The sequence below is a fragment of the Dipodomys spectabilis genome, unplaced genomic scaffold (assembly GCF_019054845.1).
Source record: "Dipodomys spectabilis isolate Male_0828 unplaced genomic scaffold, ASM1905484v1 ptg000612l, whole genome shotgun sequence".
In the NCBI taxonomy this organism is placed as follows: Eukaryota; Metazoa; Chordata; class Mammalia; order Rodentia; family Heteromyidae; genus Dipodomys; species Dipodomys spectabilis.
The window spans coordinates 2,164,902-2,181,029 of NW_024871289.1; positions in this window are offsets into that span (position 1 = coordinate 2,164,902).

Genomic DNA, 16,128 nt, shown 5'->3' on the forward strand with positions numbered 1-16,128 from the left:
CCGTGGGCTTTCTATTGATCTTGCTAGCTATGTCCTTTGCCATGCAGAAGCTCTGCAACTTCATGCAATCCCGTTTGTCCAACCTTCCTTTGATTTGTTGTGTTTCCGGGTCTCTATTAAGAAAATTTTGGCCTGCGCCAAAGAGACCTAGAGTTTCTCCTATTCCATCCTGTAATGTTTTCAGAGTGTCTGCTTTGACTCCAAGGTCTTTGATCCATTTGGAGTTGATTCTGCTGCAAGGACATATATATGGATCTAGCTTTAGTTTTCTACAAGTAGTTAACCTATTTTTCCAGCACCATTTAATGAACAGGCTGTCTTTCTTCCATTCTATTTTTTTAGCTCCCTTATTTAAGATTAGATGGCTATAGGTCTGTAGGTTCATTACTGAGTTTTCAATTCTATTCCATTGGTCCTGAGGTCTGTTCTTGTGCCAGTAAAGAGCTGTTTTTATTTCTATGGTGTTATAGTAGAGTTTGAAATTTGTTATTGAAATTTGTTATTGATATTCCTCCAGCGGTGTTCTTTCCGTTGCGGAGTGTTTTTGCTATTTGGGGTCTTTTACTGTTCCATATGAATTTTTGGATTGCCTCTTCTATTTCCTTGAAGAATGAGGTTGGAATTTTGATAGGTATCACATTGAATTTCTAGATAGCCTTGGGAAGTATTGCCATTTTCACGATGTTAATCTTTCCAATCCAGGAACTTGGTAGTTTTTGCCAAATTCTAAGTTCTGTTTTGATTTCCTTTTTCAAGTTTTTAAAGTTTTCATCATAGAAGTCCTTCACTTCTTTGGTTAAGCTAATTCCTAGGTATTTTAGTTTTTGTGGGGCTATCACAAATGGAGTTGATTTCCTAATTTCAGCCACACTTTTCTCATTGTTGGGATACAGAAAAGCCATTGATTTTGGGGGGTTAATTTTATACCCTGGTAATTTGCCAAAGTTTTGAATCAGCTTGAGTAATTTGGGAGTGGATTCTTATATATTAAGAAAATTGAAAATTAAGAAATAAAAGACATGAGAAATTTAAAAAAAGTTTTAAGTAATAAACATTTTGAAATATGTGTCCTTTTATTTTGACAAAGATTGATGTTACTAGTGTTTTAACTCAAGATTTAGAATATGATAACCAGGTGCTCTATATCTTGCTAGGGATGGCTATCATTTCACTCTGGAAATTTTATGATAAGGTCTCATAGTTTCTCAGTCTCTCCAAATTACAAACCCTATTTACACTTCCCACAATAGTTAGAAAATGGAAACCACAAATCACTATGCCTAGTTCAAACATTTTTTTAATTCAAGTACAAATATTTCCAAAAAGTGACCAGGTAATAAAGCCTTTTTAAATAAAGTATGTGCTTCTTGAAAATACAGTATTTGTTACATAACAAATATGTTTAGAACTATAAGTAAATAAATTTATTTAAATTCACAAACCATATAAAATTTAAGAAAATAATTTTTACATATTCACATGTTAACTATTTTGAAAGCAAAATATATATCTGAATAATTTACATGTGTTAAAATTATGCAAAACTAAATTAACAAATCCTACAACTCTGCAAAAAGAATTACCCTACAGAAACAAAACAAAATAAGTTCAAAATTTGAAATTTAGAAAATAAAATGAAATGTTCTCTTTAGTTGACTTAAGTAACTGTAAACCCTCTGTATATCAATTTTATAATAAAAAATGCATAAACAAAGAAAGAAATGTACCCATTGGTCAATAGTGACAGGAAAAACATCAGTAGTTTTTTTTGAGTGTGCAAAAATTCAATGGAAGAGATAACAATGTTCCTTCCATAATAAATATACTCATTATCTTACTTATGTAACTGTATCGCCTCTGTACATTACCTTTACAGTAGAATTAAATTGAAATTAAAAATAAACTAATTAATATACCAATTAAGAATTCGTAGGGAGCTAGGAAGTTGGCTCAGTGGTAGTGTGCTTGCCTTGCATGCTTGAGGCCCTGGGTTCGATTCCTCAGCATCATATAAACAGAAAAAAAAAGCTGGAAGTGCCACTGTGGCTCAAATGGTAGAGTGCTAGGCTTGAGCTAGCCTTGAGGGACAGTGCCAAGTCCAGAGTTCAGGTTCCACGACTGGACCCCCCCAAAAAAAACCAAAAACAAAAACAAAAAAAACCACCAGAATTACTAGAAGCCATTGGTTAAAAACTTTTTAGAAAACTGCCCTAATTACTCAAGTAATATAATTTGATGATACTATTTAAATACTTCAACTTCAGCAGAGAAGCCAAAAGTTTAAAAATGTTACAAAGTAAAGTAATAAATCAGAATATATTACTATTAATAATAATCAAAAGATGAATTTATAGTGGTAGTCAAATATGTAAGAAATGAGGCAATTTGCCATTCGTTTGTACTTAATAAGTGAGAAGGAATTTTCTAGGTCTTTTTAAATATATAGTAAGTTTAATGAAGAAACTATTCTGTCACATCATATGATACTGAGATGAAGCTGATATTAGAACAAAGAGCAGATTGTACTAAGTTTTGGATGTTAATGTTTATACTTATTTTGGTTGTGGGAAATTGTGTTCAACTTGGGGTATTATTTTTGTTAAACTGGTGTCATATCAGTGGTTAATTTTAGGATAGAGGTTCCCTTTCCACAAGAACATGCACCTGATCTTTCTTTCTAGCCTTCCCATTATCAATGGCATAAGAGTTGCCACCAACTTGTCTAGATTCCTACCTTGGTTGGCCTGGATTCTGTAGTCCTTCCAATTTTATCCTGTAGATAGTGCAGGATGGTGGAAATAATCCAATGCACCCAGCAATAAATAGAGAAGGAAGTCCACTAAACTTTTGGCTTGGGTTCTGTTCTCAAGCCTCCTCAATAATTAAGAGTTCAGATGGGAGCCCCTGGTGCCACGCAGTAAGTCTATTTTTTTAAAGCAACTACACACATATATATATGACTTAGTCATGTGAAAACCTCAGGACAAGAAAAAAAGATCAGTGAAGCATAAAGGACAGGCCCAATTTTAACTAGCTACTTAGAGGCTGAATAAGCTTAACTAGCTACTCAGGAGGCTGAGATATGAAGACCACTATTCAAAGCCAGTCCAATCATGAAAATAAATGTGATTATCTCCAAAAAAAAACAGAAGTGGAACAATGGCTCAAGTGGTAAACCAATATCCTTGGTCACAGAAGATTAGGGAGAGTGCCCAGGCACTGTCAAGCCTCAGGAATGATGAATGAATGAATGAGCACTTGCACATGCACGTGCGTGTATACGCGTGCATGTGTACACACACACACACTCTCTAACACACACACACACTCACACACACACAAATGAGCATTTCAATGCAAAGTTCTTTTTATACGGTGTTGTAATCTATTTCCCTGTATTAGTTTACAAATTAACAAAATCAGCTAAGCACCTACTTACTTACAACTCATCATGTTTCTCTAAAGTCAACTCTCTTTTTGGAAGCATGCTTTTATTTGAACCAAATGTAAATTATTCAGAAGTTCGATTTATCTCCCTCAATTCTGTAGAATTAGATGATTGTTTAGCTTCCTCCAAGCAATATAATTTTGTGAAATCCTGCATCAAGCAACGTAGACGGGAAGCCTCTGTCAAACAATTAGTAATAGGTTTTCTTCTCCTTGCTAGCATCTGTAGTTTTATTATCTTCTTATATTTCATGATCTGTCTGTGTATGACAAAGACTGCTGTGAAAATAAAAAGACCCTTCGCAGCACTTATCATTTATATACCATTCATAGATATGAAGGTGTTTAAATATTACTGAAATTGCTTTGGAATGAATCATGTTCACCTTAACTATCATGAAAAAGAAGAATTGGTTTCTCAGAACTTTAGGTAAGAACTTGATTGAAAGAAACAAAAGGAAAAGTGAGGAACAACTCAACACATACATTCTAATGAAACAAAACAACCCAAGAAAACAAATTAATTAAGTACTGAAGAACCTGCAGGAAATGCAAAGACTTAAAAAAAATCAGCTATGACAAGCTTATGAAAATCCTGACTACATGGGAGTCTACTCTTGTGAGGATAGAGGTTAAAGCCCAGACTGGACAAACATGTGTACACAATGCCATGCACCTGATATTCTAAATTCCAGGAAGAATAACATAATGTGGACTGAGCCCAAGATCATATACAAGTATCTGAAAAATAATCAAGATAATTTAGGGCTGGAGACATGACAAAGTGGTAAGAACACCCATTTATGAGGCACAAGACACTCAATTCAGACTCTAATATTATGGGTATTAAAGTAAAAAGCTATGATTTTAAATAATTGGAATAATTTTAAGATTTGAATATTTGAGTGGAAAATGCATGAGAGAGACAGAATGAACTCATGGTGCAATGCTTTCAACTTAAGTGAAAATATTTTCTGGTACTTCAGACAAAACAGAGTTACCTTGCAAATGAGCATGGTTGTATATTTGGTTGATGGACATACTTTACTTACACAGGTGTAAATTAAATAGATTTTATTTGGGTAGCTTGTACTTCTTGAACTAAGAGCCTTGATGATGTCCCTGAAATTTTTCTCTCAAGGCTACCACTCTACTACTTTGAGCCACAGTTCCAATTCTGATTTTCTGTTGATTGGTGATAAGAGCTCCTGGACATTCCTGCCCAGGATGACTTCAAACCATGATCATCAGATCTCAGCCTCCCGAGTAACCAGGATGCCAGGCATGAGCCGTCGATAGTTTTAATAATTTAGTAAATTGTACAGTTACTGAAGTTATTCATTATCATTATAACCTGTGTAATATATGTGTGTATGTATATAACAATGCATACAGATAGAAATATTTTAACATATTTTTGTATCTACAGTAGGTTTATGAAATCATCCATTATAAAATAAAATGGAGACAAAAGTTAATAAGGAGCAAAACAAAGGAAATTATCACGTTTCTTGTTGTTGAATGGAATACGAATTGCAAAAATCAGTTTGGGAAAATCATCTGTACGTTAACAAAATGGATAAGAGCTATTAATTCCAATCCATCTATTTGCCCATGTTGTGCAACCTCACACATGAGTGTCAAAATCAAACCACAATTTTTGCCTTTGCTTTTAACTCACCTGTTATAATTTACAGGTTAGATGAAGTAATCAAATAAAGATTAAAATAATATTATGTGAGGCTATGAATTGGAGCTGAAAATTATATTAAATGCGATAATAGCTAATTCAATTGCATACTTCTTACTTTTACTCTGTGATGTCCCTCATTCCCACATTAGGAAAGTACATAGAAGGTTCTCACTAAATTATATGTACAATTATGAAATAATATATTGAAAAAATATGGGAACAATGTGGTTTTAGATTATTTAGACCTGTAGGGGGAAGTGTGTTTTTGAGGACTTGCAATACATTGTGATGAAGATGAAGGGAGGGATGTTCTTATTCTGGAAAACTGGCTAGAGGATTGTTCCCATAAAGGTAGTGATGAATTCTACCAAAAGATTACAATAAAATCACTTTCACAACCATGTTCACTGCTGCACTATTCACCGTAGCCAAGTTACGGAAACAACCCAGATACCCTTTGGCAGAGTGATGGTTGGAGAAAGTGTGGCACATATACACAATTTGATTGCACCCATCCATTCTGAAGACTGTTACATTATTTGCAACGAAATGGATAGATCTAAAAATATATTAAGTGAACTAAGTCACTAAGTGAACTAAGCCAGACACACAAAGGACCCATGTTTTGTCTCATATTTGGAAGCTAGAACTTTATACAGGTTTACACAAATATATTAACCAAAGCGTGCTATTTGCAGAGGAGTATTTCAAAGGTGTAATTTCTTATAAAATTGAAGTTTTAATCCAACAAAATATATATCAGGAAACTATCACTTGGAAGATGTGAGGGGAAGTCAAAAGGAAGGAATAAAGAGAGTTATGGAGGAAGAGAGTGAAGGTATAATATTCAATGCAGATAGTATGAAACTAGAAAAAATTAAAGTGGGGTGAGGTTTGGAAGGGTGTGGAAAAGTTATATAAAGATCCATTATACTTAAAAACATACTGATTTGTTGAATGGAAATTTCATTGTCCAAGTATTTAAGATAATAAAAATATAATTAAAACCAATGGAGACATCTGATCTTAAATTCTATTTCCATCTCTTTTAAAAAATTAAATTATTTGCTCTATAAATTGATCAGAGGGATGGATTTTGTGGCTAGCTAGATCATTTCACATCTGTCTCTCTCTTCCTCTCTCCCTTTCATGGTTCTCATAGGTAATATGATTGCTCCATAATTATCCTAATTTATTTTGCTTTTATATTTTTGGTTCCATCATTTCACTTTCTGCTCTGCCATTTCCCAATTCATTTACATAGAAGGCATTATTTCCTATTTTCTCATTCCTAGAATAAGCTGCACATGAAGACACCACTGGTCCTCATTTTCAGTCTGTACCTTTGAATACGGAGGAAAATCTTTCCTCTGCTCTCTACCAATTCCCTACTCTCCAGTTAGAATAATTTAGAATAGAAAAAATTAAAAAGGAGAAAATAAATAATAGTGAAAAAAAACAGATGCAGAAAATTTACTTGATTTTTCTGACCAGTTCATCCGATGTGAACTATTGGAGAAATACATGGACACCTCATTCTCACTGGCACTCAAAATCTCTGGCTAGGCAATTCTGATGAAGATGAGGAACAAGATGAAAAAGTAAGAAATGGTATCAATTGCAAAAGAAAAATGGAGAAGGAATCAAGTAAATTTCTTCTTTGGTCTGCCGAAAATAATCGCCTTACTACAGTGTAGAGACTACTTTCCAAAAAGGCCACTCATGTGAATGTTAGGGATAACGATGAATATACCCCTCTTCATGGAGAAGCCTACAGTGGACACTTAGATATTGTCCATGAGTTGGTGGCTCAAGGTAGATATTCATGCAATAATCGTGAATGTCTGGACAACCCTGCACAGTACTTATACATGGAATAACCAGAGTGGCTTCTTTATTTCATCATGATGCAGATACAAATGGCCAAACTAAAGGCTTCTTGAGCCCCTTGCATCTTTCTGCTGAGAATAGAAATAGCAAAATTATGCTAGATCTCCTTCTGTTGAGCCATTATATCAAACCAGGTCTGAAGCACAACTTGGAAGAAACTGCATTTGATATTGCCAAAGAATAATTATGTATCACTATCTCTTTGAAGTAGTGGAAGGCTGTACAAATTGTTCTCCTAAATCCTAATGGTTTGGGTAAGTTTCTTAAATTTCAAAATTGCCAGTCCATCCTCTGTGTCCATACAAAATATTTTTACAATACAACAGCAATATCTTACTTTAAAAATTCATGGATTCCATGGTTTTCTTCCAAGTGAACTGCCTGACTTTGATATCAAAATATATTTGAGTTGTTTTTATACACCTATAATGATTTTTGTGATTTTTGAATCAGAAATAATTTTAAGTTATCTGTTGAAATGAGTAGTACAGAAACTAAAGATAATTCTGGTGCTTGTCTGAAACAGTGTATTTTAAAATATTTAGTATTCTGTTTGTATAATGTCCATAATATATTTCATTCTCTCCTAGATATAATACTTTGAATTCGACATTGTTTTACAATATATAGGTTCATTAATAAATGTGGCCTTTCAGATTGCATTCCATATAGAAACAGTTTAAGATTCCTTTAATTCCTAGGTCCTTATAGAATTTTATTTCTTTGGGATAAAATGACAATGTTGTCCTATTTCAAAAGTTTTATAAAAGTTATGCTATGTAAAGGCCTTTCTAAAAAGGTGAAGATTGAATACACTGATGTCAAACTAACTTTTAATTCTATTAATTACATGTATTATTACACTTGTATATTTGTAATCAATTTTTTAATTACTGTTTAATTTCTTGAATCTGAAGAATGAAAAATATGGAATACTTCACAAATTTTCATATCATCCTTGTACACGAACCATGTAAAACTCTGTATTGTAATTCAGGTAGATGTGCTGCTGAAGCATGTAGTATCCTGTAAATTTAAGTAGTTAATGATGCAATCTTAAGACAGGCATATATCCTTGGTTGCCTATTTGTAACAAGGAAATCTTATTGTTCCCAAAATTTCTATTCATCTTATTTCTGTAAAATTCTGTGTTTGGTGGAAAAAACATATTGTTTGTTCGATTGCTCACAGTTGCAATTTTTGTCAATGATTATTTTAAGTCGTTTTCATTTGAAATTTGATCATACTTTGAAGCCTTTATAGCTAGGTCCAAAGGTGATGGCTTTTCAAATACTTATTTATCAACTGATTTAGCTTTGTGGAGCTAATGGATTCAAAGTAAGCCTTACTTAAGAGCTACTTCTAAACTTCGGCAGCATAAAATTTCCCAAATGAGGGCTTACTGGCACAAATGTCTCCCTGACCCTATACCCTTGCTCCATGTAGGAACAGACCAACCAGAATATCTTACCCTGATAGCATAGATTGTCTTACTGGAGCAAAACTAATCTTAGTTACAAGGGATCATAGAGAGACGAACAGTTCAGACAGAAATGTTCAGACTAGAAGATATTTTTTCAAAATATAATTGTTTATTACACCCTACTATTTCAAAAGTAGCTAAAGCCAAGAAGGTGAAAAAATTGTTCTTATGCATGATTCCCTAATGTCCTGGCCTGTCTACCATCCAACCAGGCAGGAACTTACACCACTGATTTTCTATCACCAAATATATTCCATAGCGCCAGGAGAAGTCCATATGTTTCTCCTCGTTATTAGGCCTTAATTTGGTAATGTTTTAATCACAGTGTTTCCTCTTGTCTCTAGGCTGTACATCTCCGAATGGTAATGCTTTAGTTTTAATTCTACCAAACACTGAGGTAGAGGTAATGGAATAATACTTTCAAACAGTTGCCTTTGATACCATAACCACAACAGAACAATGCAAATCATTTTCATATATTATATATAATTATATATTTTATATTTACATGTGCTGATTTTATATTTCACACAGTGAATTTTACTAGAATTAATTGATAATTTGACAAATTAATTGATATTTATTCCAATAAATAGATTGCAATATAAATAATCAGGATTAGAATATATATTAGAATATAAAAAGTATCAATGCAATGTTTTCGGTATAAACTTGTGATACCTTCTAAGTGTTCTTGGTTTCTGAATTCACATGGTAAAAAAAAAAAAACAATGTTGTTTTCCTCTAATCTATAAGGGATTTTACTCTGCTGATGTTTATTGTTTTAACTCGCTTGTCCCAAACTGTTTTTCTCCATATTTCTGAAGCATTCCTACTGATTTTACTCAAATTTTATTGATATGATGTATAAAAGCTATTATTCTTCTACAGGATCCACGGGTCCTAGGATCCCAGGTCCCAGTTATCCACGTCATCAGATAACTAGGGCAAGAGTTCTCACCTAGGCCCATGCAACATGCCAGCAGAAAGTAAATGAAGACCCATCTCAATTTCTCATTTCTTATATTTCAGGGCCCCAATTCCTTGAAATGCAGCAATTAGAAGTAAGCAATTGGGAAATGCAAGGTAACCTAAAATGCAAGATGAAATCACAAAATGTGAAAGTACAGTAATTCAAACTTTCAATTTTCAGATGACCATCCCATATGAGTGAACAAGACCACAAATGTCACAAGATTATTTGTAATGCCCCTCTCCTAATGATTAATAAATGATTTCAGTCCAACATCATCAGGCCAAAAAATAGTTCCTGGAATGATAGATTCATAGTTTTCTACCAATGCTAGGAATACTTGACATAGAGGTCAAATATAATTCAGAAAAACATTAATTGAGAAGATCCTTAGTGCTTCAAAACACTGGTACTTCAGTTAAACTTGGTTCTGTAGTATAAAAATGTTGTCATTCTCAAACAAATGATAACCTACATTGAATGTTCTGAAAGTATATTCCTTTTCAAATAAACTTTTTAAAATCACATTTGCCAAAATAATACTTTGCAAGTAGATGATATTTAGTGACGTTACAGGTTTTTCAAGTGTAGGGAGCAAGTTACAATAGAGTTGATTTATTTACTCTGCACTAATGCCAAACAGGTTCAACCATTCACTAAAGTGTAGAAATAGTACACCCCTCCATTTGTGCTTTTCGGTAGGTGCCTTCGAAAATTTGTTAACTAGATCAGCCTCCCATATTTCAAACCAAAACATTAGCTAATAAAGTAAATTTCATCACATAATAAGTACATTTTAAAAAGTCATGAATAGTTGCCTTATCATATGGTGTTTTATGTTTTCCCTATCTGTCTAACGTAGTAAGAAATATGACTTTAAGTCTTGAATATGGGTACTCATCAGAGATTTGACAAACATAAAACTGTCTTCTATTTCTATCATATTCCTCTACAGTAGTAAATTTTTAGTTTTCTTCTTTTGCCAAAACTTATAGTAGTAGAAAATATTATCCTATGTAAAATAAAGTAATCACAAACCACTGTACAAAGCCATTTATAAAACTGATGGTTAGGAACACATTCTAAGCCATTTTTAAATTTTCTTGTTGACTACAGATTAGTCAAAAAAATCAATACTGTTTGGCGTCTAATTTGAATTAATTATCCATTTTTATTAGAGGACCATCAACTTGAATGCTATCTGACTAGACAATATTTTCACAATATACTTACCAATATTTTGAAAAAAGAATAAATATAGTCCATTCTCATACTAAAAGGGAAAAGAGTTTAATTCTATTGAAATTTATAACTTTTAAAAGTAAATAAGTTGTTAAGAAGACAGAATATATGTGTTCTTCAACATTCCAATGACCAGTAACTACTCATTTTCAAATTCGGAAGATTCCATACCTGAGAGATTCAAAAAAGTACCGGCTTGCATGTTATGTAATTCTGCAATAGATGCATTTTCCAAAGGGATGTTACAGATTGAGGGTCAACAGAAAAAAAACCACATTCTGGTAGAGGATAAAACTATGTAGCATTGGTAATAATTAATTCTTCAAGAGTAAGCAATTGTTTATCACAGTAAGCTAGTTTTTTTATGACCATCAATACCAATATTTATGATATAGAGTCATCCTAGCCCAACAGTTTCCAACTTTTAGGGTTCACCTCAAACTTCCCTTCATTCACATGAATAGCTTATCTCTATTGTGAAAAAAATAGAAATCTACTAATGTGATGCCATACATATTCTGGAAAGAATACCATAATAAACTGGGTTGCATCATTTCCCCCCCCCCCCGCCCCCGCCACTGGTATTCTTGAGATCAGAACACTTGGAAATATTATTTATATTTATACTTTTTAAACTATCTTTTAAATTCTGGATGCTAAGATCGGAAGATTACAGTTCAAAACCCACCCAGGCAGAAAGAATCCCTAGCTTCTTATCTCCAATAAACTTCTCAGCAAAAGCCATACGCAAGTGGCACTGAGGTTGAAGTGGTAGGACACGAGCCTTGAGCATAAACAAGCTCAGAGACAGTGTCCAGGCCCAGAGTTCAAGCCCTAGGACAAACCAATAAAACAAAAACAAAAATAAAAACAAATCCAAACCTAACATTTTTCTCAGTGTATACAGTAGCAAATAATTAAGGAAATTGCTTCCTGTGTTACATACAGGTAGAAGAAAAAAGATGTCACACGATTATTCTCTTCATACCATGTTATACCAAAGACTCCAAAAATTGCTCTTATTCTAAATTTATAAATTATTATCATCAATTTTTTGGCAACTCTGTCTACAACATTCACATTATCATTTTATACATGAACTGTTGGAATTATCTATTAACTAAGTTCTAATTATAACTCTCTTGAAAGAATATTCTAGGGAAATAGAATGCAAAATCATTTGTGAATTTGTCAATTAACTCTCTACTTAAAAAGTATTTCGTAGAATCCTATAGAATATAAAATTTCAAGCAAAAACAAATTATTTTAAATCAAAATTCTAATTTAGCAAGATCTTCAAAATCCTATATTAGACAAACATTGCTATTTTTCCAGGCTAAATCTTTTGTAATCCTTCATCATTTCTTTGGGATACAACAGAATGATGATAACTTATTTTTCATATTTTGGATGGGAATCATAAGTCATTTTACATCTAGCAATGTTCTGTAATGAAGAGAGAATTTAAAACACAAGTGAGGATTAAGTATGAGTTGCATTTCAACAGGAAATTTGACTTCTCAAAACATAATGACAAAATTAGCCCAAACGTCCAACTATGTATTCCTTTCTTGTTTGTTTTGTTTTATTAAGACAAAATTACCTGGTCCAGGGAACATATCACTACGTAATTCCATTCTCTAATCTCCTGTCTTAATCTCAGTGCTAGAATTCTAAGCTTGTATCACATTGCCCTGCCATAGTTTCTTGGTTTATTTAATCTAGATACATACTACCAATTCTGAACTTCTCCACTGATATTATACACCAGAGTGACTGCTTAGACTGTTTTCTATTTTCAAGGATGTTCTAATATTTGACACAGGATATGAATATTTTCAGATGCACCTGCGGGATCTCTGATTCATTCCACCATGGATCTGATCCCTTTAATAATGATTATTGACTCTCTTACTATCTCTGCTCCCTACCAATGAAATATTCTCAAACTTATTTGAAGGAAGTTCATTTGAGGACTTCTAATATTAAAAATTATCACTTGATTCTAGTCTTGTTCAGGACATATATTTATTGTTTTCTAACTTTTCTACACATTCTGAGAGTTGTTTCATTTGTGTATTTGTGTGTGCATATATAAGTGCTTCTTTGTGTATGTGTATGCTTGCATGTATGTAGGCAAAAGCCTCAAGCTCTTACTCAACTCATGACTGGTATTCCATCACCTGAGCCATTCTTCCAATCCAGCTTTTGACTGCTTAATTTTATATACAGCTGCAAAGAGTGTTCTGCCCAGGCTGGATGCAAACTGAACTTCCAAGACTCCTTTACATTCTTAGGTTTTATTTCTCCAGGACTTTCAAATTTTAAACTACAAACATTTTTTGAGGGTAATGTCTAAACTGTCGTCCAGATTTTTAACTCAAGAATTATTTTTTGTTTGTTTGTTTTGGTGGGGGGTCCGGTCATGGGGCCTGAACTCTGGGCCTGGGCTCTGTTCCTCAGCTCTTCAGCTCACTGCTAGCCCTCTACCACTTGAGTCATAGCGCCAATTTCGGCTTTTTTCTTTTTTGCTTAAGTGGTGCTGAGGAATTGAACCCAGGGCCTCATGCATGCAAGGCAAGAGCTCTCCCACTGAGCCCCCTTCCCAGCCCCTAACTCAAGAATTCTTATAAAGATAGATGAACACACACATTACATATCCTGAGTGTACACTGTTAGGAATGTGATCATAAGCTGGGTCATGTTGAGATATGAGGATTGAGGTTCAAAGCCAGCAGAGGTAAGAAGGTTCCAGAGACTCTTTTCTCAAATTAACTGAAAGAAAAGTGGAAATGGCACTGTGGATCAAGTTGTAGAGCATTAGCCTTGAGCTGAATAGAAGAGAGACAGCTCACAGACCCGCAGTTCAAGTGCCAAGACCACCGCCAACAAATATGTGTGTGTGTGTGTATGTGTGTAAAGAAAAAAAGAAATGTGATCTTAGCCACCAGTTCATTGCTAGCATAATCCCTGTTCTCACAAGATGGACATTTTTTCTAGTTAATTCCATGTTGTTATGTTTGACTTGCATTGAAAACATAATTATTCTTCCATTCTACTTTCTACAAAGTTGCATGATTACCAAGCATGATTTACAATGGGATTGGCCTCATACTTCATGTTCCATGTAGGAGTCTTGCTTTCTGTATATCACTCCCATAAATCTACATACTGGACTTGGCTTTATTGTTTCAATGTTGCCTTATTTGTAGTCTTCTATATTGTATTGAACCCTTATACTTAAACACAGAACTTCTCTTTCTCCTATTATTGCTATTGTTTCCTTACTGTTAGCTCATGTACACTTGGGAAATAATGAACAGCACATACACTCACAAAAAGAATGTTCTGAAAACCTTCTTCCCATTTAAAATTCACCTTAATTTACAGAGAACTTACAAAGTTTGAACTCAATGTACTCATGTATAATGTATTTATAAGCAATATAAATTTCATATTTTCCTTTTACTAAGTTGTCTCTGAAACACGTGTTACCTCTCAGGTCCATAGGTGTTCTAGTGTTATTTCAGTGGAGCCAAATACATTCATTATACCTCAAGCAGCACCATCGATTGTTACTGGAAGTAACTGTTACTGGATGTGGAAACTGACCCCAGGAGAGGAATGGAACACAGAGGAATAACAAAGTTCAAGTTACCTTGTGCTTTCCTTTTTACTGTACAAGAAAAGTATCCCAAGGCTTGAAGGAAACTCTGCCCCTGGCTTTTTCGAGTGTGTTCTTTACTCATATAAAATTTTTCTGTAAACTTCTAGTTCAGAGTGTTACAAAAAGAAATAATGTACCATTTGAAGGCCAGCATAGAACAAAAGGAAAAAAAAAACGTTGTTTTAAAAGTGTTCTCCAGCAAAGCAACAAAGACATGGAGGTTTTAAAGTGTCTTATGGATGGATATTTCAATCCTGAGATGATTCTCTTGAGGCAGGAGTCAGTTATCAGTTCCTTTGGTCTGGTCCTGAGTTCTCCAGAGTAATAAGGATTCCAAAAAATCAGGATCCAGTGAGTTTGATCAGCAAAAGGAGCATCTTCTCTGACCAGTACTCCTTTAAGGAGGGTCCAAAAAAATATCTGGGATTTTTGTTTGCTTGTTTGTTAGTTTGTGCTGGTTCTGGGTCTTGAACCCAGAGGCTGGATCCTGTCCCTGAACAGTTGTCTTTCCTGCCCACCTGCCCCCAAAGCTAATACACTACTGCTTGAGCCAAAACCCCACTTCTGGTTTTTTGGTGTTCAATTTGCGGTAAGAGTTTGACAGACTCTCCTGCCTAGTTTGGCTTTGAATTCAGATAGTAAGAAAGCTAAGTGACATCAACTGTATAGACTTCTCTTTTGAAACAAGAAATATTAGATGAAGTTTATTGTAAAGCTAATATTTGACAATTTTTAAAGGAAGAGAATATGTCTAGCAAAGAAGCCATAACTTAAATAACTCAGCAAAAGTAGGTGCACTGAATCATTTTGAAATTACTTTTTTCTGCTTGAGAAGATTATTATCTTGTTCTTCCTTTTGGGGAAACTTAAGGTAATATTTGCACTTTTTGTTGGTTGTGGGGCTTGAACTCTGATCCTGGGCGCACTCCCTCACCTCTTCAGCTCAAGTTGAGCACTCTACCGCTTAAGCTACAGCACCACTTCCGGGTTTCTGGTGGTTAATTGAAGATAAGTGTCTCATGGACATTCCTGACCAGTCTGTCTTTGAACCACAATCCTCTGGTTTCCTGAATAGCTAGGATTACAGGCCTGAACCACCAACGACCAGCTCATATTTGCGTTTATGTGCACTGAATGACACTACGTAAACAAATAATGGAAATTTGAATCAAATGATGGCATTGCACCTTTTCAGAAAATTTGAGGTAACAATAAGTATGTCCTCCTTGTCCATGTGGTTTCATTAATAACTCATCAGTTATGGGACCCTTAAATGATCATTCTCTGCCATCTGTGTAGGTATTTAGTATCAGGAAATGTTCATAGAGAAATATAGAAAGACTGAGATTTTTAGAAAGCAAAGAAGATAAAGTAAGTAAAAATAGCACACAAGGAGATACGTTTATTAAGAGGTAGTGTAAGAGATTTAGAATGTTAAAGGTAATGAGGAATAAGACTAGTTGATAACTATTTGTTCAATATCCAAAAATGGTTCTCTAAAACAGTTTCTGGTATACCTTAGTTATTACCATTTATTACTTAACTCTGGAAATATTCCTTCTCTTCTGTCACAACTGTTAATTTGTCTCTGCTGCTTGGTGCCATGAATGACCAAAAATATTTCCAAATCTCACTTAGACTACCCTTCTCGTTGTGATTAGCAGTGACCATTCAAAAACCTGGAATCTTTGAATTTCCAGAATTAATCTTCACCTGACATCTAAGCACATTCA